This window comes from Astatotilapia calliptera, chromosome 20, assembly GCF_964374335.1.
Source record: "Astatotilapia calliptera chromosome 20, fAstCal68.1, whole genome shotgun sequence".
NCBI classification, from domain to species: Eukaryota; Metazoa; Chordata; class Actinopteri; order Cichliformes; family Cichlidae; genus Astatotilapia; species Astatotilapia calliptera.
Window position 1 is genome coordinate 20,667,291 of NC_137441.1, and position 26,072 is coordinate 20,693,362.

The 26,072-nt window shown below is 41.2% G+C and overlaps 1 long non-coding RNA gene across 1 annotated transcript; it reads left to right on the forward strand.

Moving 5' to 3' along the window:
- Positions 1-207: 207 nt before the first annotated feature.
- LOC113013373 (uncharacterized) lies at positions 208-24,897 on the forward strand. Its single transcript, XR_013904107.1, has 3 exons — positions 208-2,073; positions 24,253-24,629; positions 24,732-24,897. It is a non-coding gene; the product is annotated as an uncharacterized LOC113013373 (long non-coding RNA).
- The last annotated feature ends 1,175 nt before the right edge of the window (positions 24,898-26,072 follow it).

Here is a 26,072-nt window from a genome sequence, read left to right on the forward strand (position 1 = left end):
TGTTCTCTGAGGTTTGGTTAGATAAATAAAGAAAATTTTTAACTTTCCACATTTTTATAACATGTGGAAAGCTAAATATAACACATTTTTAAAAGTCATTTTTGAGCCTCTTCAGAAGAGTTAAGGTTGGTGTTATAAAGTCAAAGTTGAGGCTCTCACCAATTATGACTGAATAAATAAAGCTGAAAGTTTGCACTTCAATCATGTCTTGACTGTTTGGATCAAAGTGCATTGTTCTATCGTACAGAGGAAAACTCATAAAAACTGAGAAACTGTCCAAATACTTACAGATTTCACTGCATTTACTTCATATATGCAAATAGTGGAGTGCAGATTTTTAGCACCAAATAGATATAACATGGAGCAAATACCAAAAAAATCCATTACAACATTATATTACCACCAATGCTGGTGGTAATGTAATGATCACTTACAGAGGAAACACTGGAGAGGGATGGTAATCTGTAAGTACAGCAGATGATGCATTCTGAGCAGAGGAAGCTATAGGATGGTCACATGACACCGGTGAAAACAAGAGAAGATTGTTGAGTAATTCAAGCTCAGGCCACACTAGTCAAATAGCAGATAGAATGATTAAAAGCGGCTACATCACCACCTCCACTGACCCAACCTTTCTCATCTCCAAGTCTTTCCCATCTTGTCACTCCTATTCTCCCACCCACCCTCTGTACACAGACACTCCCACCCCACCCCTGACACCTCAAAGCAACACTTGGGAGGCTATTTTTTGCCATGCTTCTCTAAATAAGGCCGTGGATCTTGCCTACATGGGTGGGCTGACAGAGGGGTGTGTGTCTCTGGTTCTTACCTTGGTATAAAAATCGTGGGACAGTGGGGGTTTCCTCTGATTACGCTGCTTTTCCCTCACTCACAGTGTTCTCATTCTAATGTTCTTTCGACTATTTTTGACACCCATATTGAAAAAAAAATCAACGTACAAATCACTGCTCATAAGCGGTATCAGATGACCTTTTATCATTAAAAACCCTTTTTTACTTTACTTTAAGAATTTGATATCTAAGTTGTTGTTTTTTTTTGGGGGGGGGGGGGGGTTTGTTATTGTTTCTTTTTTGTAGTCATTCCCTCATCTTTTTTTTTCTGCGGAGGAATTGCCTTTACCAACCTCTGGACGACATATCTGGAAAGTGACTGAGTGGAATATGGAAGCAAAAGGACAAGAAAGACAGAAAAGAGTAAGAAATAATTAAGTTTACTTTTTAAAAGCTCCCCCTTCAACTGTTCTTTTTTATTTTTCTGTTTTTTTCCTCTTCCAAACATTGCACCTCTGCGTTTCTGCATTTCCTTCTTTCAGTTCTTTTTCCCTTCTTTTTTGTTTTCCCATTTCCTTTTACTTTACCTTCCTGTCTTTCATTTTCCTGCCTTTTCCTTTCTACCTTCCAAATCCTTCCTTCATTCTTCTCTATTTCATTTTACTCTTTACGTTATTTTCCCTCAATTCCTTGCGCACTGCCTCTCTTTACTCCCGCTCTTTCGCTCTCCCAACCCCTCCCTCTCCCTGTCCCTCTTCCCGATTTGTCCTTCAGCTCTGTCAGCACTCACTATCTCTCTCCATCTCCTTCTCTGGTAGTCTGATCAGCTGTCTTCCTTCTAACTTTACATGGCCTGGTGTGGTGCGCAAGGACGGGCAGCTGCCGGCTGACGCATTTCACTGCCCAGTCATCACTTCAAAATCGAATCCTCTTACACAAACCTCTATGGTTTTCTTTTATGGCCACTATTTTTACTCTCAATTCTACATGCATGTCTTTTTTTTTATTCTTGGTCTGCCTGTTTTTCCCCTCCTCCTTTTGCATCCAGCAATGAGAGAGAGAGAGAGATAGTCACAAGTCCCATGACCCCCTTCTTCTTTTCTCTCCTCTCCTTTCACTCCTTCTTTCCTTCTCCTCCTCCTCCTCCTCCTCCTCCCCTTTTCCTCTCCGCATCCTTAAACTCTCCATCGCTGATTCAGCTCCCAGGGAGGCGAGACTCCGCCTGCAGCGACTGCTTCACTCCGCATGGGCCACCATCCCCATCTGGATCACCTTTACTACGGTAGGTGTTGAAGTGCCTCAGTGTGTGTTTAGAGATTTGTAGAATAAGTGTTTTTAAAATTTTGCTTTCTTTGTTTTCATAGTGCTTACACACTGCATATATTGTGTGTTTCTGTATGTGTACCATTGTTTTGTCCGCCTTCTCACAGAGTAAAGTATTTAGTTTTGTTTTTTAGCTGCTGGTTTGAAAGAAAAAATTCCAAATGTGAGTGAACGAGCTGGAAACAGTCTTCTTATTTATTTGTTGCGCCGCTGTTTTTTTGATTGGTGGTAGCAGGGAAAGTGTTACAACATGCTGCATGTTGGACAGGGTTGAAAGGTCAAGGGTTATCTCTGAGACTCAACATTCTGGACAGATGAAGCAAGTATTTCACACTCAGTGGAAACTCCTTAGAATGAAAACTGGAAATGGTGGAAATGACTCAGTCTCTCTTTATGGAATATGAATTTACACAATGTACATCAAGTTTAAAGTACTTTTTAAAAAATTTTATTTATTGTGCTATTGCCTTTGTCTGTTTGCTCAGATTGTGAACATGTACATGATACACATGTGAAATTATCACATCGCCTCACATTTTTTTTTTGCCAGTTTTTATAAAACTTTCCACTGCATTTTATGCAGCATGTGAGCCACTATATTTCCATATGGCAGCAGCAGAACATAATGCATGGTGTTGAACATGGTGCAGCACAGGTGAGTTCTATCAGTTGCATCATTGTGTTGGGACGGCCGTCCAAACGGGGCCTCGGCTCTATCTATAGACGGGGCACACACATGTGTCACTCTCCAGAGAGAAGGAGCGAGAGAAGTTTAAAGTAAGAGCAAGGTTCTAAAAGTGTCCCGCATATGCTCCCATCCTTCTCTATCATTCCCCCTACTTCTCTTCCAGTGTCTCTCCTTCTCTCTCTCTCTCTGTGTTGCCGTTGTCCAGGCTAATTTTACCCAGTTAGCAGATACCAGGGAGATCAGCAGTAGTCAGCTGTCTGTCAAGCATGCAGAGCACTGACAGGAGGTGGCAAAGTGTCGGGTATCTTTGCCCATCCCTGTAAGAGAGCACTTCCATAGCTTTACATGCTTTAGCAGACACAGCTGACTGAAGGGAATGTGTCTATCCTCCACTTGGTATGAAAAGAAGCCTGTGTGAAACTGTGTTAGCTTAACCATAGGGACTCTAAATGTTGAGAGGGTACAAGAATGAAGAGGTTTATATTTGTTTCAATTTCATTTGCATGTATGAGAAAACATTTTAGTACTTCACCTTGTTCTAAAGAAGTCCTGTCTGATGGTACATTCCCAACTATGTATTGTAGTGGAGCAAGGGTGCACATTACATGCTGAGCAGCTCTTGCAATCTGCAGGAACTGGCTACTTCTCCCCGGAGAATTGTAATTCCCGCCAGGAATATTGTGACTATGATGGCAAAGAAGCTAGATAGGTGGCTTAATTCTTCTTAATGTGTCTGTGTCTAGAGCTGGATTTGTAGTGTGCATAGCCCCTCTCATTTACCAGCCATAGCTGGTAATTTACAAAACTTTCGTTCCATCCCTGGGAGAGAAAATAGGATAGGAACGAGAGAGGAGAAAAGAAGAAGACGACTGTGATTTATGGAAGAGACTTTTAGTTTAATTACTGGGCGGGCAGGGCTGATGTGTGCAGCCCCCATAGCACTGGTTACACAGTGGTAGGAACACACAAAAGGGCTATTGGGGCGGCTATAGAGAAGATGACATACTAGCTTCTGCATTTGCAGTTGATACACTCAGGCATTTTGTGTGTTCAAAGTGCAGGACAAGACATGAGAGTCAGATTATGTAGCATGGAAAAGCAATATACAATATGTGAGTGGTTAGGCACAAACACAAGTGGAAAATGTATGCACGTAGAAGCTTTTACAAAATATCCATTTTCCACTTCACTGTGGAAGGACTCTTATATAGGGGAATGTGTCTTTTGTTCCTTGTATGTTAGCAAATAGAATATTGGGGAGAACTTTGTGCTGTGTCAACAGTATGCTTTAATGCACGCTTTCATGGAGATTTTATTAGCTTTAATTGTCCTTCAAGCTGAAAGTTTGACAGAACAAAGACAAAGAGAGACTTCCTGACATTGCAGATTAGCAGAAGCAGTGCATGCCCCATTTTTCTTTCTTTTCTATTACTAATAGTTTAGGGGTTTTTTTTTGCATTAGTGTTTTGTGGATGGAGAACATGCGCATTTTATCCTTGAACTTGTCTTATATTAGTTAAATACCTTAATGGGGATCTTGACTGGAAATTAGAGTAAAACCTGTGATCCAAAAACCTACAGTTCTGCAAACAAACACACACACACACTCCCAATAACCCTTACACGCTTTCTGCAGCTCCCGCCATAGGTTTTCTTAACGCCTCTCTCAGAGCCTTCATTAGATGTCTGACGTTAGCAATGGTTCAATTCATTAAAAGCGCGACTCAGCCTTTGTGCATTTGCCTATAAATTGGTATTGATCTCTGAGAGGATGGGGAGGGGGGAGGAAGGGGGAAGGGAAGGAGATGGGGGATGTGTGTATTTATATGTGTGTACCAGAGGGAGATCGGGTGGTTGGTTGGTTGGCTGGTTGGTTGGTTGGTTGGAGTTCGGGGCTGAGGCTAATAGGAGAGGGCAGATAGTGTGTGCCAGCAGGTAGGGTGTATGTGTTTGTGTGTCTGTGATTGTGTTTGTGGGAAGGGACTTCAGGTGAATAGGATTCACAGGAGCAACAAGGGCAGTTGAACACACACGCATACACACACACACAATCTATGCACACTGATATACATTTACAAATTAACACACGACATATACAGAGATTAATTTAATTCGCTCGGCCTTCTCCCCCTTGCTTTTCCCCCACTTTGACCATGTGCAGCACCACATGTGCCATTCAAACCTCATCATCACCACCACCGTCTGCTCAGCATGGAAGTGTAACACCGCTATAGTTTGACTGGGAAAGAGGTAGAAGGCTGAGAGAGAGAGCGCATGGGAGCAGGAGAGAAAAAAAGAGAGGGAATGAGAGCACATGCTACATGAGGGGGAGTGGGCAGTCAGGGGGTGACTGCATAGCATGGCAGCCTATAGACTACATGGGACAATGTTTATGTGTGTGTGTGAGACAGAGAGAACGAGAGTGAGAGAGAGGGTAGATGAATGGGAGGTGAGGGAAAAAAAGGGGGGGAATTGCTGTCAGTGGTGGAGGACCGGTGGGACGAGCAGCTGTTCACCGGACTAAAAGTTTTCAGTATGAGGAAGAGGGAGAGATTATAAAGAGAGGATAGGGTGAGAGAGAAAGAGAGAATCAGAGTGAGGATGTTAGAGAGAGAGAGAGTGAGTGTGTGGCGAAACACACACACACAGACTGCAGAGGCAGCACCTGGGACACAGACTGAGGGAAGAGAGAGCGAAGCACTTCTTCTTCTACTCTCCTTTTCTTCTGTGCTTTCGCTTTATTGCTTCTTCTCTTTGGTGCATCGTCCCAGCTGAAGCGAGAGACGAGGGGAGGAGGAGGTGGGGGGATGGGGGGTGGGGGGGCTTGTATCTGTGTGCCTGTGTGTGTGTGTGCGTGTGTGTGTGTGTGTACGTGCTGGGGGGCTTCTAGCCAACATCTGCCTGTAGGTAAGTGCAACATCTCCCTTATTTCCCATCATTCTCTAACTCCCACACCTCCTTCACCCCACAGCAGCTGAACCTCTAAGTATGACACTCAAGGTGAATTGCGTGCTGTGTGTGCATGTGTGTGTGTGTTTGAGAAAAATCACTTCATAATGTACAATATTTCAAAGCTCAGCGGTCACATAGTGGGCAGACATAGTGGCTTATTACAAGTGTCTACTCATAGTGTTTTAAGCGTTGATAGTGACTTGTTGGTGGTAGCTGTAGGTGTTTTCTTTTCAATGAAAAAAAGTGTAAACTAGCTGCATGGATTTCTCCTTTAATTAAAGTTTTAAATCATCTCGGCTCTTTTTTGGTCCACGGGTCAGAACAAAAAGCTGGGTCCTTATTCTAATAGGCAGAAAAGTTTGGCATGTTAGCATCAAAAGAACTCTCTCTGTTGGGATGGGAGGAGTGAACCCTGAAGCCTGTGCTACTGGTGAGTGTCATAAATGCATTCAGTGGTCAGCGCAGTTCCTGATTCGACACTTTTTTTCCCCTCCCCATTGACGAGCGTTTTGGGCTGGCAGCGAGGAGGAGGTGTGAGGCCTGATGCGCCACCAAGGACAGTGGCCTGCTTGGGGGACATACTTCTTTATATGCCCATATGAACAAGAGCAACTATGGAATGTAAAGAAGTATGTATCCCAGGTCGGGAGAAATTGCAGCGCAGCAACCTGAAAGGAACTTTAAACTTAACTGCAAAGCAAATCCACCATGATGAAGAAGATTTTACTTTAGTTCCACATCCTAGCTGTAGATAATCTATCTGCATGCTACATGATCACAGGCAAGGTATGTGAAATTTTTTTTCTGCCCTGATGTGGCCCAATTGAGTCCAGTCAGCTTCTCAATGAGATACATACATCAGTAAAGTGTAGATGCAGCTAAACTCTGGTCGACATTTTCCACATGGCTGTCATAGATTTTCAGATTTGTCTTTCATTCTTAGTTCATTTGGCCAAAAGTGGATTTTTTTCCCCTACACCCTGTGATGGTGATTAGTTTTTAAGAAGTCCATTTTGTTTACTTTAAGAATACATTGTGTGAATTTGCTAATGCTACAAAATGACACACAAGTAGACATACCCACACTACAGACAGACAGCGGTTTCCAGTAAATGGTGCAGTGATTAAATGCTTGCTAATGGATAGCATGGGCCTGAGAGGACGGTCAGAAAGAGGAAGAAGAAGAGACTGGCTGCAGGCCTCTCTAACAGATTACTGCGCTCAGACGCCTGCGTGCAGTCACGCTGTCTGGATCTGGCTTCGACTTGTTGGCCTACTTGTAGACATTTGAAATCAGAAGTCTAAATTTTTCACCTCTCGTTCAAGTTACTTGGTCTGATTGTTCTGTCAACTTCTTTGCAGTGGGGGAAGTTTATGTCTTATGGCATTTACAAGACAGCTAAGAGAGAGAAAAGTGACAGGAAAAGTGAACGAAAAAGACTTACGATGAGGCAAACCCACAGTGTGAGCCTGTATGATATCTGTCTCAGGATGCTGAGCCAGCAGGACATGCAGGTCTTTGTGTAATCATTTTTTAGCTCTGATTAAGTATGTATGGGAGGCACAGTATGTCTATGTGTGCTGGAACAGTGACTAATCCGGGTGTGGTTTGGGAGCAGGTATAACAATCATGTCAGGTTTTAGTGTATGGATTTTGGCCTACTTTGTATATAAATACTGTATGTGGCCTACTTAAGGTTTACCTGTCCCTGTTCAGGTATTATTTGGGCCAGTTTCAGTGCGGTAATTTGGCCCTGGTCAGGTGTACACCCCGGGGTGCTGTGCCTGTGTGGGAGCGACTGGTCTGACAGGGATATGCAGTCGGATTACACTTCCTGCCAATGTGATTTTTCAAGGAGAGAAAAAAAGGGGTGGGTAATAAACGCGAAGAACAGCTTCGTGCCAGGAAGAATTGTTTAACATTACAATACACGCAGTCGTGTGTTTGTTTCAAAGCTAATTAAGCTTCAATATGAGAGACAGTTCTAATCTTAGCAGGCGCAAATGAAGAGGCTCCACACATCACTGGAGAACATATTCATAAAGACCCCCTGCCCAGCGCCCCCAACACACACACACACACAAAGAAACGTAAAGTATGTGTGCCTGTGAGTAAGTACAAGTGTGTGAGTGTGTTTTTATGTTGGAGGGATTTATTGCAGTGATTTTTAAGAAGCAGCGGGAAAGGTCGTTGTACTGTGGGAGAATTCAAAGATAGAAGGGCACAGTAGTAAGTGTGTGATAGAGGAGATGCGGATGGGGTGGGGGGTGGTAAAGGAAAAAAAGGGAAACGAGAGAGCAGCGTAGACTGAAGTAGGATCGTAGCGGAGGGAGTTGTGGCGAGTGAGCGTGTGAGATGAGGCGAGGCGAAGGCTGGATTGATGATGGTGTTCAGGGCCTCCTGTGTGTATGTGTGTGTGTGTGTGTGGGGGGGGGGGGGGGGGGGTATGAGGTGGGGCTGGGCGGGTATTGTTCTGTCACTTTGCCTGTGTCAGCAGGTGGAAGCTCTCATCAGGACATTAAATATGCAACAATGCTGACTGCGGCACCGTGCTGAGACAGCCAAAGCTGGACGACTGGGGGGCCCCGCTAAAAGTAAACCAATGCCACCGCTTTGACTCGCTCTGCGCTAGACAGTTATCCATCCATCCACACACACATACTCACGCATACATAAAGACATACAGGCATGCACACACCTTGAGAACTCCAGCTTCTTCTCAGGGCTTCCCCGACCCTCTCTTCCAGCTTTTCTTTGCTGGCTGTTTAGTCCAATGCCAAAGCTGGCTGACTTGCCAGCTTACCGGCTGGCTGGCTGGCTGGCTGACTTGTTTCCCCATTTGGAGTCCACACAAGGGCAAAGGCAAAGCTTGTAATCCACAGGCCCAGTGAGGGATTAGTGGTAGTTACATACAGATCAGTCATGTGGAACATTGACTGTAGCAACTTACAAAAAAATTGCCTCTGTGAATATGGAATTTAATGCAGAGCCTACAATCCAGCTGACTATACGCATGTGTAAAGAAGTGCTTGATTCACCACTCTCTGTCAGCTGAAGCAAACCAGTCAATCAACCAGGGCAAGATTATGTTAGAGGCCAAACCTGCTTTTTTTCTGAGTTTATACAGGCATTTGTCCAAAAGCTTTTAGATGTTTATGATTTTATGCCCTAGGCATAAAGTGATGCAGTTGCATCTTAACACTAAAGACTCACAAGGTCATTGGAGATTAGGGGTAGCATTATTAAACAGAAACAAGAATGTTTTACATTTTAAGTGAAATCTCTTTACATTTCTCTTTAAATTCTATAAAAAGGAGTCAACATTAACTGAACCCCAACCCTAGCTTTAATCATCAATGGATTGTAAATTGATGTTTCACCAACCACGCAGACAAGAGTGTCTGTTGAAGGATTAGAGCTCAGAGGATTAATTAATGACCCTTCCTGCTCAAATTTCTCACAAACTAATTAAACACATTTAATTTAAATTCAATTCAAATTGACCAACTTAACTCAGAATATACAAAGTGATTCACAATCAAAATGAAGACAAAGACTTTGATTTAATTATGAGCAGTATTTCTCCTTAAGAAACAGCTAGAGACCAGATTCATGTGTTTTTTTTCTTTCTTCAGACTGATAAAGCAACACTCGCTGTTAATCTGCTGACTGTGCCTCACTAGATGTTCACCCTCTCTGAAACAGCTATTCGTACTGTTAGGTTGATGATTTGTTGGACAATGCCACCAAATTTTTGGGATTTAAAAAAATGTATTAATATACTTATGTTTCTGTCCACCACTAATTGATTCTGATTCTGTTAGTGTAAAGAATGTTAGAGATTAAGTGATATTTCTACCAACTAGTAGGTGTGTCTTCTGACACCACAGTAGCCTTATTTATACCACCCATACCATAAATTAATTACCTGTTCTTCTCATATATAGCTTATCTTTAGTATCACTACAAGGCATTTGAAATAATTTCCTACAGAAGCAGAATATATTTTAAAGCTTTTCACCAAGCTTGTCAGCTCTGCAAAGAACATACTAACATATGCATTGAAAAGTGATTGAAACAGCAACTAGTGATAGAAGGCAGCAATGGCAACTGATGGGAATTTTTTGCAGCTTATAGCGTAACCAAATCAGGAGGGTCTGTTTGGTGTATATCCTGTGACTTTACACAGTGCACACCACACAGGGTACATTATTGTATTTCAGAATGTAAAATCTCGTTAATGTGCTGCTGTCTACTTAAACAAAAACACACCATGTGTGTTTTTATTTTGTCAGTGCCCCTATGTGCATTACGATAAGGAAACATGTTTTAAGCAATTACCAACAAGAAACACTTGCAGAAGCTAGTTATAGTGCTGATGGCTCACTTCAAAATTTGGAAAAATGATACATTTGTGAAGTTCCTTTTTCATTTTTATTCTAAAAAAGGTGAAAACATGGTTGCAGGGTTCTGCAGTACACAAGATACCCACAACCCTGAATATAACTCGAATTTTAATCAGGGGTGACTTTATGTGGCATCATGAGGTGTGTAGTGATAGAAGAACAAATGGCTCCAAATGAGGCCTTTATATTTTTAATGGTGCCCTAGATAGGTGAGTTTAGTTTCTTAAATTGTTAATATGCCTCCTTGCACTGCATTTCTGTGTATCTCAGAAGACAGAAGGAAGTAGAAGACAAGACTGTAGGAGAGAAGATTGTAAAGTCAGCCGTTTGATATTAAGTGTCAGAGTTTATTGCCGGGACTTTTTTCTCTTTTAATCATGTTTATAGTAAGTGTGCTTCGGCAGCAATCTACGGAATATAATAGCGGTAAAGAGTAATGGAAGTTGAAACAGATGCGGTGGAGTGGTAATGTATGTGTCGTTTCGCCCTGATACAAGGACACACACATAGCCTATTATATCCCATTCTATGTTTATGTCTCAAAAGCTAATCTCAGGGGAAATGTACATCTGAAACCCCCTGCAAAGTCATTGCTCACACAATGGGCACATATATAAAACACACACATAGATACCGTCACACATACCGGTCTAAATGAAATGTGGGTATGGCCACATAAACACTCAGAAAGTAGCTCTAGAATGTATATGTAACACCAACAGACCCAGCCACAGTATTGATTCATCTGGCTGTTTATGTTCTGTTTTTTTTAATGTTCACATTACATGGTTGTAATGCACCTTTTCTGAGGGCGGTAGCTCAGTGATTTGTTTCTTTAGCTATAGAGGCTTTTTTATCTGTAGCATCAGCAATAGGCTTCAGCCAAAGTTTGCAGTTTTCCAGTATATATAAACACATACGTGTGTGTGACTTATATTCATTGAATGAATGAAAAATGACTGAAGGATAAATATGCTAATTGGAGGGTGTGGTTTTTTTTCTTTACGCTTATTTATTTATTTATTTTTAACTTAATATTCCACTTGTCTGGATGGTAGATTGTTTGAGATTTGTGCCACTACAAGCAGCTGTAACCAATCTATATTTTGCTAGGCTAGGCTAAGTATTATTTGACAACTAGTATAGCTTACTTTGTGGTTCAGGTAATCTGAAAGTTTGTACTTCAGTTTTGATGAATGAAATTGTGGTATTTTATCACTTTTTTACTTAGCACTAATTAGTAGATATGGATTTCTTTGCTTTGACTCCATGCAATTTATAGTTATAGTTTGCTAACCAAACAAGTTAGCATTAGTGCATAACTTAGTGCTCATGCTTCTAGGTCCTAAACCTAGCATGTTGTAAACAAAATACTGATGCTGAGGCTTAAAAAATATTGAATCCAAAACCAAAAGTTTTTAAAAAAAAAGTTTATATGTATAATCTTTGGTTTAAGTATGCAGAGCTTTAAAAAATATATAAAAACTCAAATACGTGTACCTATATGAGTAGTGATGTCTCTTTTTGGCCTATAAAAGTTCTTTTGGTCTTAGACATTAACGGAGTCTTGTACAGACGCAGAAAGAGCTTTTTGGTGATGGAACATGTGTCGTACAGTACATATGCCTCTGGAATTATAAGAGACAATTTACAACCAATGAAAGAAAGAAGATAAGGCCTTGATAATAAACGGCTTCAAACATCTAATGAATTTCTCATAATTATGGGCCTTAAAAGTCAATTAGTTAATTGGCCCAGCAGTTTAATGTTAGAATGATGGTGCATTAGTTCAAAGGAAACCTCACAATCAATGAAGAAAACACAGCACAATCAGAAAGCAAATTACTATTTATCATTTAGCGATTAAGCCATACGTTCTCTTTGAGTGTGTCAGAGCCAAAAAAGATTCACCCTGCCCCGAGCGTGCACGCACACACACACACACACACACACACACACACACACACACACACACACACACAGTGTGGCTCCAAAAAGCAGATCAGTCGCTTAGGCCGGGACAGAGATCAATGTTGAGGTAATTTGTTTCGATCAATTAAACAGACATCTGCTTGAATTAGACTCCAATAGACTGCAAAAGACCCAACCCCTTCCTATCCTTGTGAGTGTGCTGCACTGCAAAAATAGTAAGTTCACATTAAAGCACTAAAAGCTGAAGAATCTAACATTCCAGCAGTGCATAATTGATGGTAGCAGTTATGGGACATAAGCGGGGTTTATAATCTGTAGTGCCTTTCTTCTAGTATCTGCTGAATGCTCTTAAGATGCAATGCAGAGAGGAAAAGGCAAAACTTTACATGTGGACTGAGCAATGCTACGGGCAACTTTTGCTCATGTTTATTGTGCAGGAGGTAGAGATGGGTGGGTAGGGGTGTTTGTAAAAGACAATTGCATTAACCCGAGTCTAATTTAATGGCTCCCACTAGTATTCTCTTTACATCAAGCGATGCTGCTGACATCACAGCCTGTCTGATGTCCGTTACTGCACGATATGAGGAGAGGGGGTCTGCTCCCTTCAAATGAACACGCAGGATAATTGTTATGCAGTGAAGCTGTGAAGCAGAGGAAGTAATTAAAGGAACAAGGGCACTGTGGTGGTGCTGGTGGTGGACCACATCCCCCTCCTCTGCGTCCCCTCTGCTACTGTTTCTCTCTGCTCGCTGGAGATTACACACATATTTTCACATGCGAGGTCCCCTTATATTGACACCCCTCCTCCCCATGATTACCGCTAGGGTTTACAGTTATCCTGATATTCTAATTACACTCTGTCTGCGTTTATAAGGTCATAACATTTACAATTTTACGACACAATAGTTGTCCGTTGACCAAAAAATTAGAAAAAGGCATTTCTCACTTTAATTGTTTCTTTTGTGGCTATCACTTGTCCCAGAATAAGCACTTTTTTTTTCCTTTAAGTATTTCAAAATACATTTGGGTTATTGAACGAACAGCTCCAGTGTCTTTTGTAATGCAACTCCTGCCTGAGAGCACTACCATCCATGTCCCGCAGTATTTCAAAAAATATATTGCCTGGAGAGGCATCTCAGGGAATATAAAGTAGAGTTTCACTGATGTATCTCATAAGGTATATCTCAGAATATAATGCATTCCTGGGCACATTGTTATTTTGATTACTGGTTATGAGAATAGTGAAGGAAGACTGTGGGAAAGAATGGTTTCATGTACTCTAGATTCATTTTTAGAGGAATTCTCATGAAGAAGGACAGGAGGAACTGTTATAGTTCTTAAAACCTGTATAAAATATTTATGAATATGTATCAATCTATTAAAGCTCCTTGGGGCAACAGTTGTTGTGATTTTGGTGCTATGTGCTGTACAATTTAAAGTAAAACTGAATTGAATTTAAAGCTAATTAAGCTAAAGTAAAAAAAAAAAAAAAAAACAGAGACTGCTGTAGTTTGTGCTGGTAATGTGGTGTAGACTTCCATCATGAAGTCTAGTTAACATTTTAATGTTTGAATCATATTGTCAAGAACATGAATTCTTTTCAGTTATATTGATAGTTAGCAATATTGTCAATGTCAGGGCACATTATGAGTAAGCTTAAATCAGTATTAGAGATCCCGCCTTCTTCTTTGTATATCTCCTACAAACAATCACTTGGTAACGGTGGGGCAGAAAAACGGCCTTCTAACAGGAAGACCTTTCTTGAACCAGGTTCATGCAGGGGCAGCCCTCAAATACAACTGATCTCAGGGTGAGTGAAAAGAGAAGACATGAAAGAATACAATAGATTTAACCCTGTGGCTCTTATCTAGTCAAGAGCACAAACATTTTGCATAGACCTTCATTGTCTCCAGAGACTGAATCTTGTCTAGTCTGCACATATCCTCTAGTGCAACTATGAGTTTTGATATTGGTGGTTTGTAGATGTTTGAAACAGGCAGTAATTGAAATCGTAATTTTGACCAAATTTAGGAGAAAATACATTACTTATTGAATAAATTGGCGCCTGCGTGTCTGGTGTCTTAGCGTCAATGATCTACATTAAGTGCAGTAGTTACCCATGCGATTTCTATGTGCATACAGCACGTCTTCTGTCTCAGTGGGGTCTCATGCATCCTTCTCCCTTCAGTCTACCAGAGGAGGAGTGTAATTGGGAGCAGTGTGCTGGAGTGCAGAGTGTCAGGGAGTCAGCAAGCCAGCCTGCCACAGCCGGTGATACAGGACGATAGAAGAGGAAGATTAGTGGAGCAGCCTGCAAGGCAGCAAAAGCAGTGAGTCAGCTGTGGACTGTCCGCTGGTAAAATGACCATGTCAGTCAGGGAGTCCGTCAGTCAAGCAAGCAGAGCGCAGAGTCTGGCCTCTCTTCCCTCCTGTAAGTACACATACATCTAAAAGGAGGAGAGTGCGGCGTCGGGACAAGGCTACTTAGCATTCCCCTGTCATCACCTCACTGCTCAGAACTTCTGTTATTGAAGAGGAAGGAAAAAAGAGCAAGGTAGGGGACAGAAAAGAGAAAGGAAGAAGGCAGTTGTGGTGGCACGAAGGCTACGTTAGAGCCCCAGGAAGGGGTTCAAGCCTAACGAGAAAGCCGAGGAACAAATGATCAATAAACAAAGGAAGAGAAGAAACAAAAGAAGAGAAGAATTGTAAAGAACATGAATTACAAAGAGAGAGAGCCAGTCGCAGAAAGTAAATCTCCCAAACCAATAAAGAGTTATGCGTTGTGATCTGTTCCAACGATCGTTGTGTGCTTTGAGATAATTGCTTCCATTTTGTTGCACAGAGACTATTACAGTATATGATAGCTGGATTACCATCTGTAACAGTGGGCTTTACACACCAGAAGTAGTGCTGTATCAGCAGCAGGGCTACAGTAGAAACTATAGGTTTAGTGAACATCATGAGTGGGTTGTGTATTAGCCTGGGGCTATTGTAGCAGTTATGGTTTCTTTCAACGAATTCCACTTCGTAGAGTGAAAACATTTTTTTCCTGTCGGATCTGGGGGCATCAGCACGGCACCTCAATGGGATGAGATCTCATTGTGAATTTGAAAAGAACAAGTTGAGTGACTCTCTAAAATGATCCTGGTGATTGAAGTGATATTCTGTTTCTAAAATCAGAACAGATAGTCGTCGAGTCCAACTGTTTTTGCTCGAGGCCTTACGTGGGCCTTTTAACAGGCAGAGACCTCCTGCAGAACCAAGATCAGGAAGGAGCAGCTATCTATCATGCCTGCTTGGCCAGTAAAGGAAAAACAAGACCAGACTAGCCCTCTAATCAGCAAGTCTTTATCAGCTGATTATTTAAGACCTTGTATGTGAGGAGCAGGATTTTGACTTCAATTCTGGATTTAAACAGATGCTCTCTCTTTCTAGTCCCTGTCAGTACTCTTGCTGCAGGATTTTGGATTAGCTGAAGACTTTTCAGTGGGTTTTTAGGACTTCCTGATAATAATGAATTACAGTAGTCCAGCCTGGAAGTAATGAATGCATGAACTAGTTTTTCAGCGTCACTCTGAGACAGGATATTTGTAATTTTAGAGATGTTGCGCAAATGGAAGAAAGCAGTCTTACATCTTTGTTTAATATGTGCGTTGAAGGACATATCCTGGTCAAAAATGACTTGAAGGTGGAGTAAAGAGCACAGTTGTTTTATATAAACGTAGTGGAGATTAAAGCAGCACAGATTTGTTCCCTTAAACTTTCTTACAGTCTCTATTAGAATCGGACCGACATTGACATTTATTTAGAGTCCTGTTTTCTTCCACATGATTGTGATCCATACCATTGACTCCTTCAGTGCACTTTGTTGCTCTGTGGCGTCAGTGCCGTGACGTATTGGCCATTGCAATAAAGTATGTGAAGGACATCATTTATGCATTTATGTTTTTCTGTGACACCAGAGACTTGTGATTAACACCGTAGTTTGACGCCCTATAATGAGAACCTATCTGTAGTTTGTGCACTGTATCGTTGCTGAACAGGTTGCTTTTCATTTTTTCTTTATCGTTTTTACTGTTAAGTGGAAAGAATGAATGATGATAGTAAGAATAAACCTAAGCAGTAAAACTGGAAACTGCAAAATCAAATGTCAAAGAAGATCTTTTAGCTAAAAGGAACTGTACAGTTGAAGAGTCAACCTTGTTGAGTCGCTCAATATGAGCAGCCCCTTTTCACATACCTGAGTAGTCCTTATTCATATACTGACACTGATTAGCCCTGCTTTAAATGATGCAGAAGGCTCAAACTTGTAGTTTACTTATGTTCATAATTTAACATGATAGCCAAATTATTCATCTATGACCAACCAATGATTAGAAGACCAATAAAATGTATCAATAGAATGATACACTGTAACTTTCTTTATTCCCACTATGTTGCCTGTAAGTGAAAACCTTATCACTTTAGTTACACCTATCCATCCCGACACACGTCGTCACAGAAACAACCAAGACACTCATCTGCTGCTGATTGTAATCTAGATGGCTCTAACTAGCTCAGGCCCTCTTTTAGTTCCTTTTTGTCCCACGTTAAAACAAGGACACTGTTATGAAGCCTCTCCGTCTCTGTGAGCTTTTCAAGCTTTAAAAGAGTGGGTGTCCCACTGTCTGGCGATAGAAAAGAACACGTCAGCCGGGGCTATCTTTACACCCGAGCGCCCATTCTGACTTTAACTGCATTGGATTTTTTGTTTCACAACAGAGTGTATATCAAGCACGCCTTTGTGGCCCTGCCGCAGCCTGTAATGCATGACTAAAACACCTAAGTGGCAGCGGTGGTTCGTTAAGAAAGGGGGTGGGGTGGGGTGAGGGGGAGTGGGGGTGGGGAGGGGCAGGGGGAGCGTGCTCAGAGTGACAATCAGCCTGCATAGGTAGAGAGAGAGAGAGAGAGAAGAGAAGGGGAGAAAGAAAGGTGAAGACAGAAGGCAGGTCTGCTGCGGTTTGGCAGCCACTGCATATGGATCATGACATCATTCTCCGAACCGGATGACGTCTTCTCCCCCTTAATATCGTTCAAAGAGTTCTTTTAAAAATCAAAAACCTGCTCATTAAATTGTTTTAATTTAACTTCTGGAGCACTCCTCATTCTCCTTATCTGATCTCCTTTTCCTTGAGAAACAGGGGCTTTTCTCTTCATTACTGTCTATCGGAGCCATTTATCTCTGCTTTCCCAAGAAGTTTACTGACAGCCCAGTATGCAGGAATTCTTTATATCTTTACGTTAGTTTATGAGCGTGTAATTACAGATATTGGCTGTCTCCAGCATATTTAGACACCAATTCCATTTAAGTTTTGAAGCTACAGCTCAGCATTTTCTATCGCATAAAATCACACACAGCTACATTGGCAGGAATAAGAGCTTTCCTGTGCTTTTTTTTTAATGTGTGTGTGTTTTAATCTCATTACAGTTATTGATGGTGTGCTGCTATAGTGTGGATAGGTCCAAAGGGCAGTAAAACTGTAGTAGGCTCACATGTGTGCTATGTGAGGAGATCCAAATAGGGCTCCAACTTTCAGAATATATATTTGGTGAAATTACCAAATAAAATGGCTCATTAAGGACACTTACTGTCTCACCCTTTGCTCTTAAATTTGCATTATATAACTTTTTTCATTTATCAAAGTCTTGTCCTTGTAAATCGACTATAATGTAACTTTAAAAATATACGTTCTTGCCTTTAAGAGCGAGGAGTTAATATTACCATTTTTTTTAAACCATGGCCCGATTATTTACAGCCAACTGACTAACCATATCTCACCTGCTAACATTGTCACTAGCAAAGTCATACTTGAGAAGAAATGCTACTACACCAGAAAATATTAGTCACAATGCTAACTTATATGCAGGGTCAAACTGTATGAATTTTGTCTTAAACATGCAATGGCACAAAGCCAAACAAATGCATAACTAACATTTGTTTTCTACAGTAATATCCAGTATGAGAGCAGAGGGCAGAATAGCTAGTGTCATGTCTAAGTGTGTTTGTTGTCATTATGCTAATGTTCATTATATATACATAATATATCTTTGACATATAACATAGCAGTATAAAAGTGCAGGACAGTCTAATGCTTGTCTCATCACTGTTTTAACCTTGGCTAGCTCATGGCTAGCCCATGCAGTCTGCATCCAAAGTGCATGATGGCAAAAGTTTGTGTAGAGCTCCTTAAATGAAAAGTATTTCACTCCTGCCAAGTCTGAAAACTCACAAAGTCCTCGAAGAGAGGGTTTATTAAGGAAACAGGCTTTAGTCCTATTTGTAAAAAAGGAAATTAAAGTGCTGAAAACAGTCAAATCCTGTTTAAATGTTGTGGTGGTGGGAGGGCCAAAGCGTGAGGATATAATTAAATATATCATCTAAATAGGTATTGATCGTCTTAAGGGTGTTGCCATTAGATTAAAAGGTTAAGGAATAAAGCGACTTTGAGGATTAAATCATTGTGAGGTAAAATCAAAAGCAGCAGAAGATAAACGCTGCAATAATTACAAAGTATGAGTGCTGCATACACGCTTAATGAAAGAGACATTAAAGATCCCAAGCTAAGATGCATTTATTGGCCACAAGCAAACCCGATCATGGTATTTTATCCACTGCAAAGAGAGGTGAGTTTGGAAGACACAAAGGTCTACCAATTGCCCTCACTGTTTATGTCAACGTTGCTCCACAATTTGAACTACAGTACTGAGATAGAATCATCAAAGGCCGTAGCAACCCTGAGACGGTTGATAAAGAAAGAGTCGCGGTGCGGCACCTGAGGCAAGCAGTCGCCACAAGGTCAGGAAACTTTCTTTTTTTTAATCCAATAGACGTGTTTTATCTTCAGGGAGAGAGCGAGGAACCAGCTGAGCAGAGGATAACGGGCCCTGTTACACTCCTGCCTCCCCTTCTGATCAACCAATCAGGCGTGAGAAAAATGCTGAGTCAACCGCTGGGCGCTGCTCACGTCCGAATGCTGCGGAGGAGGGGTCGGTGGTAGAAGAAGAGCCAGCCAGGCAGCCAGGCGGTGTCTGCAGTGGACTGCAGCAGCATTAGCACTGCTAACCTCGTGGCACAGGTCCTTTCATTTTGAGAGGTGCTGACCCACCAGCCCCCAAGTCTTTAAGGGCTGGTCTCTGCTTATGGACTTTTATTTTACATCACATCTCCCATAGAAATTAGGTTTAATTGAAATGTCTAAGCTTAGTTTGATGATATACGTCCCACTTTTCCCTCTGCCTCTAGTCACTAGGTAATTAGAGGGAATTAATACAGCCAGCCACAGAAGATAAAGTTTACAGCCTGACCACAGGTCAACTTGTTTCATTACTATGGTGCGCCTTGCATTAAGCTAATTACCAGCTGGCAAACATCTTCATCAGACATGCACACAGACCTTCATTAGGATGCTTTGTATAAATCTGCTTCATTTAAATGCCGCATTACAGAAGATTATTGTGGTTTTAAGTGGATTTTAATGGCTATTTTGCAACAGTGGCCCTCAGAACCATCAGGGGTTTCACACTGATGTGACAGGAAGTGATGGTCTGACAGGTTTCCTGGCCTCGCCCTCCCACAGTATTGGCGCTTGATGGAGAACCAAGGTCTGGCAGTCAGTCAGCTAGACACCGAAAAAGCAGTAGGACACTGATAGGCAGAACGCATGACATGGTCAGCGAGAGAAGAGACTGATAGAGTGAGGGGAGTGGCTGCGTATGGCAGGTTGTATTAGTGCAGCCCCCAGTGTCAGGCCATACATCTGAAATGAAAATATCATGGTGAGCAAGAGTGACAGAGTCCACAGCGGGACTGGTTTCAAAGTGTCACTCCTCCTGCTGGGGCCTTACTTAGCTGTGGGCAGGCAGCTGCTACGTAACACTACCTGTACTGTGTGAGCCTCCCCAGGGACGCCGTGCACCCCCACTGACCTTCCCACTATGACTCCCTAACTGTCTTTACCGCTCCGTCTCTCCCTCGCTCCTCTGCAGGCGTCCAGCTGTCCCTAACCCTCAACTCCTCCTCCCCTCTGTCTCCAATATAAGGGCAGGAATGCAGCGGACAGCACGGTCCCAGAATAGAAAAATAGCCAGCCTATCTCCAACCATGCAGTCAGCCTCATAGAGGGCACCTACAGTAGCAGCAAGCAAGAGGGCCCACACACACACACACACTAAGCACTCCGACCGACCCACATATATAAAGTCCACTTCGCTGAGCTCCTGAACTGCTAAACTTATGAATGCTTAACACCTTTACTTATTGTAGTTGTGATCTTGACAGAGCTGTCTTACAGTTTAATGTTGAAAGAGCACTCACCGGTGAAGCCTTCAGCAGGCATCTGAGCGAGGTTAATGATAAAACGCTCTGTTTATAATGATTCTGTTTGATGTCAGATCTGAGTGGAGGTGTGTGGGGTGAAGGAGGGTTGCCTGTTTGATGAGTGTGTGGGCCACAGATTGCAAGAATAAAGCACAGGCAGGAATTCTCTCCTCAATCTACTGAAAATCCTGCTATGAAAAGGATTCAGCGTGCAGCGCTTTCTCCTCTGAAGTTGATAGTTGTGCTTGACCACACAGAGAAGCTTGCCGGGTAGTACTTGGCCTCACCATCCATCCTGTGTGAACATTCTACACAGGCACAGTTCACACTTGCAACACCAGGATCAAATATAGACATGAGAATCAACACAGGATACTCTGTTGGAAGCACAGAGTACGCACACACATGCACACTGCAGTGCTGCATGTTGCAGAGGTAGAGCAACTGCAGCTCGAGGACAGGTAGAGAATTCAGGCCATGCAGGCTTGTCCTCTCCTCTGTGTGCTACTTCCAGCTTTCTTCCTCCTGTCATTCTCCCTTCTCTCTTCCCCCTCTTTTTTCCTCCTCACTCAAGGATGTGTCCTCCTCATCAATTTGCCGGTCTCATAGGTTGCAAGTTTATTAAATAGATGGAAAGAGAGAGAAAGAAATACTGGACGGACCCTGTCTTTACATCCGCAGCTAGTATTTACACTTTTTTTTATGCAATTTGTGTTAGGTTGTTGTATTTCTTATCTTGACAGATTTGATACAGAACTGAAAGTTCACAATTACACGTGTCATTTTTAAGTGCTAAATCCTAGTAGAGCTACACAGAGCAGGCTGTGACTGCTGGACAACATTTTTTTTTATTCAATTTGGCACAAACAGTGAATTTCTTCAGCTGTGGATTTACCCATATTTATTGTTCCAGTATGGCGTTGGTGGGACTGAGTTAGAATAAACTGTGTGTGTTTTCATTGTCACCAGTGGAATAGGAAAGATGACAATTGAGATTTGTTGACAACTAGGAAAACTGTTAAAAGTTTAGTCAGCGTTAGCGTACTCACCCGTTGAGTTTCCCCCACAGTTCAAAATGACCTTCACCAACAAACCCAGTCCTGCCACAAAAGACTCCGGTGAACACCTCACAAATGATGGCTCAGGGCGAAAGCTTGAAGAAAAAAATGCTTTTGAAAATATAAAAATATCTGAATTTATCTGAATTAGTTTATATAGGACCACATGTCTGTGTTCTGGGATTTGAATGAGAAAGGGGTGGGACCGTGTTCAGTACAGAGAAACCGTGGGCAGGCTTAAGGCACTTAAAAATCTCAGCCTATATAAGCTTAGTGTGGAAGGATACCCGATGAGTTACTTGTGGCCGTTCTGTTAGAAAGCTCCATTTGCAGATTAGTGTGGTCTGTTCCAGCTAGTTTGTATCTGATGCTACCAATGCACATATGGTACGCATCTTTTCACATTAGAGTCCAAAACAAAACTTTAGTTTAATAATTTTCAGTACGAGCCATCCTTTCCCATGTCCACTTATGTATCGGATCCTTTGTTAATATAAAAACAGTCTTTAGCAGGTTTGTCATTTCAGTTAAGCCATTGATTATCATTAGAGATGGCACGATACCACTTTTTTATGTCCGATACCGATACCGATATCATAAATTTGGATATCTGCCGATACCGATATGAATCCGATATAGTGTTTTTTAATCAACAAAACTGTTTTTTAAAATATCTTGCTGCATTTTGCAAGTCTGCAAGTTCATACTCAAGTTTAAAACAACAACTACACTAAAGCTATTCTGTTATACCTGTATACAAAAAAAATATTTCATAGTTCAGCAATACTGATCAATCTAATAAACTTAGACCTACACCATCCTCCCTATTCTGGTATTTTAAAGAGTACTTAGCGTAAATATTAAGCAACCTAACTAATAGGGTTCCAACTCCCAGCAACAACAAAAAGAAATAAATAAAAAATAAGGAACCACCCCTCACGTGCCACCTCATGATGCTTAATCGACGTAATCAACCTTAATTTGATGCAGTGTGAAAAAAAATGAACAGAAATCAATTATTTTTCAAGAAATATTAAATAGATTCAACATCTTTCTTCAACAAAATTGCAGACTGCACAGATGGTACCTTCCCAAAGTAAAAAGTACTATAGCTTACTAGGGTATATATTAGACTTAATAGTCACTATATACAGTAATTGACTTCTATTCATTTTACATCAAATTAAAACTTTGGGTGTCAGATAATTATTTATTAAAAGCTCGACATTTTAAATGAGAATAAGAAAGAAAAGTATGTCTTTGTGCCCCCTTTTCCCTGTTCATGCCCTATCGGCCCCCCTGGCTAAACTTTGCTAGATCCGCCCCTGCACAGTTACCAGCGTCAGCTACGTAGAAAAAGATCCTGGTGTAGAAAGTAATATTAAATAAATTCTAACAACAGCTTATCAAGCTTAAACGTTCTGCTGTTGTTCAGCCACTGGTTTCCTCTTTCTGGTGCAAAGTGGGCCAAAAACAAACAAGAGACACGGACTCGCGACAGAAAAGCCGATCAGCTGATCATTAAGCAGTTTCATGATTGAAGTAGCAGCAGGAGAGCGAGAGGCAGTCGCTTGTTAAGCTTAACGTGGGAATGCTTTACAAACATTCAGAGATGGACTTACACACTTGCTTTACTTCTCTCGGGGATAACTTTGTCGGAGATGAAATGCCAGGTTGCTAGCGAAGCTCCACATGCTATCCAGACCACCGACAGGTCCGGCATGCCACAGCCGCTCTATCACGTGATGCATACTGCTCCGACTGCTAACGTTCTGAGGTGAGTTACGGCGTGTTGCAAGTTTTGCGAGGTGCTTTCGTGATATTTAATGGATCGGATTACATTTTTTATTTTTCTCCGATATCCGATCCAGTAATTTAGGTCAGTATCGGACCGATACCGATACGTAATATCGGATCGGTCCATCTCTAATTATCATATAAGATCAGTCAATTATGAAAAAGTACAGTCCAAACACAACATATATCAATACGTTTCTAGGGCCATGAGTCTGCTTAAAAAGTTTATTTTCTAATGATTAAATGATTAGCTAGGCTAATTGAACCAGGAAATGAGTGAGTTGTTCCAAAGACGAGCAGAGCCATGCAGCAAGACTGCTGAGTACATCATCTTTGTGCCACCACACTGAACAGGCCCAACTATGAGCCAGAACTTAGTGCATAGACGTGAGAACAGTAACGGCTGGTGAGGAGAGACTGGGTGAAATGGAGAGAGGAGGAGATGTTCCACGTGTAAGGCTAGAGGTCAATGTGAGTTAATTTTCCTGCTGTCCTATCCACTGGCTTCATTAGCAGTATTGGCAGTTAGGTGATGAATTCATTGTTTTTTCAAGTTTGTCTGCAACCATTGTTTATATGTGCTCCTCTCTTATCTCTCAGGGCCCCACTTTCTGTTTTTCTCATCTCTTTTTCATCACCCGTCCTACCTGCTATTCCCCTTTCTCTGTCTTACCTTCTGGCTCACTCACTCTCTTCTGTTCTTCATCGTTTTCCCTTGGTCTTTTGCAACCCATACCTTTTTTGTATCATCTGGCTTCTTCTAAGCAGTAACATGCACTCTTTTAAGGGCAACATTTTTTTCTAGCAATCAATGCCTGTTTGCTGATGCATTGTGCTGTTTGGTTTGTTGCAGCTTGTACAAATGTTTTATTACTGCTTATTGACGACACGTGGGTGTGAACAGCGTCATTTCTTATCATTTCCTTTCTCTGGCTTTGTCTCTTTCAGGCATCTTCACTTCTTCCTGTCACCTCTTCTGGACCAGATTCTACCCTAAAATGCTTTGCTAAAGCTGGTAAAATGGAACCAAATCAACTGTTCAATGGATTTGGTCCCCTTCAACCAGCTGTAGCTGTGCATTGATCACCCCAATCCACATTCAGAGTGACAAGAAAAAAACACCCCTGAAAGACTGGAGTTAATTAATCAGAAAACAGCTTTAAATCTAAAACTGAGGTTAGATTGGCTTCTTTATTGGACTAAGATACAAAGCCATTCATGGATAATACACATGATGCACCAGTTACTGCTTGGATTTATCTCAATCATTCAGTTTGCCCAAAAGACACTCAAGTAATTTGCTTAATCTGAGTAAAACAAGGCAGGTAAGTAATTATAGATACTACATCTTGTCAAATTTGTGCTTTTTGATGTGCGCTGCTGTAATTGCGTTGTCCTTTGGAGACTTACTTTATTGTTCTTTCCAGATTTGTCAAAACGTGTGCTTCTTCTAAAGGGTGGCATTGCTGAAAACTTTGAGAAAAGATGCTGTGTACGAAAAGTACTGGTGGAAATACATGCATGTACAGATGTGTCAATGACACCAAAGCAAATGTCTAATCAATAAAGCCTAATCCTAGTGTTTATGTGAAATGCCAAATTGGTCTCTTCTTTCAACGTGTGGACTTTCCAGGGAGAGAAGTAAAATGTGTTGTGCTAAGGCTGGAACTAAACTATATAAAATATATATATACACACAAATACACTGGGCTAAAAAATTTGGGTCAGAATAACACTGACACAGTATTGGTATAACTGCTTAGTACCAGTTATCAAATGTTAGTGTGGGCTTTATATGCTGAATGTCATCTTACCTGGTCTGATTGGGTTGGATGTCCCATCTGAGCAGCACTCAAAGGAAAACTATGTTTTTTGAAGAACTCCAGTGATTAGACCTGATCCAAAATAGATCCCAAACAGAATAAGGTTAAAGTTAGACCTATACAAAAACCTTGACCCCATGCTTTGGAGAAAGATAACATTTAAGATGACATTTAGAAAAAAAAGCACCTCAAAAAATTTTTTTCACACACCAAAGATTCTGTATAGCAATAATAATAATAAATAACAATATAGGAAGTGATGCACCTGGACGTGCTTATACGTCAAGTTAATAATAAGTTAATATTAATTACGTTGAGTCCTTGATCTTGTAACAACCTTTAATCACGATTTAATCACAAAAGACACGTCAGTCCATTATGTCCATTTCACTCTGTCTCTCCAAAGCGTGAAATGAACACTCATGCAGAAGTTGCAGTACCAGCATTGGGGAGAAGATATATTTCCAATAAGTCTAAGAAATTGCTAGTGACCAAAGAAGCTATGAATTAAATTCCAGGGTACTATGCCAGAAAGGATTAACCTAGGTGGCTGATGTGTATTTTCATTTAAATGTGTTAGCAATATCTGTTTAAACACCTTCCAATGATTGGTTGAAAAATAAAATACCTCCCTCTGCTGGTAGTGCAATGTACTGCAACTTCTGCAAGCATCGCCAAAGTGTGAAATGCATGTGTCTATAGCTTCTTTGCTATGATACTGGTTTGGATAATCAAAGCTAAAGTATAAAAATTATATAATAAAATTATATATAAAATATATGTATAGAAATTAAAAGAAGAATTATACCAAATTGTAGGTATTTTTTGCCAATTTGGGTATAGGACAGATCAAAATTTAGCTGAAGTAAAATAAACCCTTGTGACTGAATGAGAGTCAGTGTATTTTGGATTCAGACAAACCGCATGCTTGGTTTCCATTATTTA